Raw genomic sequence first — 2093 nt, forward strand, 5'->3', positions numbered from 1 at the left:
ATAACATTTATAAAACATTGCGATGGACCAAATCGAACAATCCGGGAACTTGGAACGTGTAAAGTGTTGCCTCACTAGTCACCGGCACTGATGAGCAGGTCATCAGCTGTCAATGCTACAAATAAAAATAAACACCCACATTTTTTCTCCTGTTCCTTGCCTATCTTTCTCTATGATCGTGATTCGCCACAGATCTTTGTCTAATTTCCTGGGGATTGTGTGTTTCTCAACGGTGAAATCTTTGATGAATGGACCGATTTACGGTTCCACTGAGCGGGTCCACAGAGAAAGCCAGAGAGAGAAGAGAAGTTCTGCTTTAGGAAGGCCGAGGGATGTGTTGGACTAACAGGCCCAGAGTCGAACATCAATGTGGAAACGCTTTCCGGCCCCCGACCCAGAGTCCTGGGACTTGGGACCAATTACGACGTCAGCGCTCTACTTATTCAATCATTTGTCCTCTGTTCATCGCATACCTGTCAATATTGTGATTAAAAAATGAGGGCAATTTTCCGGCCTAACCATTTATATTCTCCGCTCAGCTTTGGTCACTTGATCTGCCTCAGAAGTGTTTCTATAAGTGCAGTACTTGCCGGGCTTCCTCGCCTCTTGGGATCACTTATGCTTTGCAGATTCGTCATGCTGGCTCACATGGCTCCTCCATGGGATACACTCATATCCCTGTGGCATATTTTACAAAAGCATGACTTTGACCGACGTTGCACTTCATTAATTACTAGTTTGCCTCCCCCTTTGGGGAGATACATGTAGAAACTTTGAACCTGGCCGGTAATCCGAGCCTCCAACATTCATCCTTCTTCTTCTTCTTCTTCTTCTCGTCCTTCTTCTTCTTCTTCTCGTCCTTCTTCTTCTTCTTCTAGTTCTTCTTCTTCTTCACATCCTTCTTCTTCTCGTCCTTCTTCTTCTTCTTCTTCTTCTCGTCCTTCTTCTTCTTCTTCTTCTCGTCCTTCTTCTTCTTCTTCTCGTCCTTCTTCTTCTAGTTCTTCTTCTTCTTCTCTTCCTTCTTCTTCTTCTTCTTCTTCTTCTTCAACTCGTCCTTCTTCTTCTTCTTCTTCTTCTTCTTCTTCTTCTTCTTCTTCTTCTTCTTCTTCTTCTTCCTTCTCTTGAGTGTAATGTGCCGTTTGATTACCGGAGGGGAATGTTGCAAACACATCAAACAGGACCAACGGTTATGCCTCCAGGCAACGTTATTGCCAACTTTTAAAACATATAAGAAACACAATATGGGGGAGAATAATGAAGAGGAGGAAAGGAGATAAGGGTAAAATAAGGCAAATCCCACGAAAACTGGGAGTTAACAAGTATGCTCCTCTCTGGAAGATTCTTCGAGAATCAAAACATTCTTGGAAATTCCCAGCAGAATAATATAAGCAAACAGGAAACTTATTTTCTTTAGCTGAAAACAGGTCAGACGCTATGAGAAGAAGAGCAAGTCCAAATGACGTGGATGTTCAAAAGCGACCGCAGAGACAGCGTCAGTCCCAACAGTTCAACTGAAACCTCTACTGTGGCTGAAAGAGGCTAGGGGCCAGGGCCTAGGGAGAGGCTAGGGGCCAGGGCCTAGGGAGAGGCTAGGGGCCAGGGCCTAGGGAGAGGCTAGGGGCCGGGGCCTAGGGAGAGGCTAGGGGCCGGGGCCTAGGGAGAGGCTAGGGGCCGGGGCCTAGGGAGAGGCTAGGGGCCAGGGCCTAGGGAGAGGCTAGGGGCCTAGGGAGAGGCTAGGGGCCAGGGCCTAGGGAGAGGCTAGGGGCCAGGGCCTAGGGAGAGGCTAGGGGCCAGGGCCTAGGGAGAGGCTAGGGGCCAGGGCCTAGGGAGAGGCTAGGGGCCGGGGCCTAGGGAGAGGCTAGGGGCCAGGGCCTAGGGAGAGGCTAGGGGCCAGGGCCTAGGGAGAGGCTAGGGGCCTAGGGAGAGGCTAGGGGCCAGGGCCTAGGGAGAGGCTAGGGGCCAGGGCCTAGGGAGAGGCTAGGGGCCGGGGCCTAGGGAGAGGCTAGGGGCCGGGGCCTAGGGAGAGGCTAGGGGCCGGGGCCTAGGGAGAGGCTAGGGGCCGGGGCCTAGGGAGAGGCTAGGGGCCGGGGCCT

The 2093-nt window shown here is 51.3% G+C and overlaps 1 long non-coding RNA gene across 1 annotated transcript in view; it reads left to right on the forward strand.

Moving 5' to 3' along the window:
• Positions 1 to 152, forward strand: part of LOC132471117 (uncharacterized) — a 4900-nt gene extending 4748 nt beyond the window's left edge. Inside the window, exon 4 of the long non-coding RNA XR_009528766.1 lies at positions 1 to 152. This exon is cut by the window's left edge and continues 378 nt beyond it. This is a non-coding gene — a long non-coding RNA (uncharacterized LOC132471117).
• The last annotated feature ends 1941 nt before the right edge of the window (positions 153 to 2093 follow it).

The sequence above is a fragment of the Gadus macrocephalus genome, chromosome 13, assembly GCF_031168955.1.
Source record: "Gadus macrocephalus chromosome 13, ASM3116895v1".
In the NCBI taxonomy this organism is placed as follows: domain Eukaryota; kingdom Metazoa; phylum Chordata; class Actinopteri; order Gadiformes; family Gadidae; genus Gadus; species Gadus macrocephalus.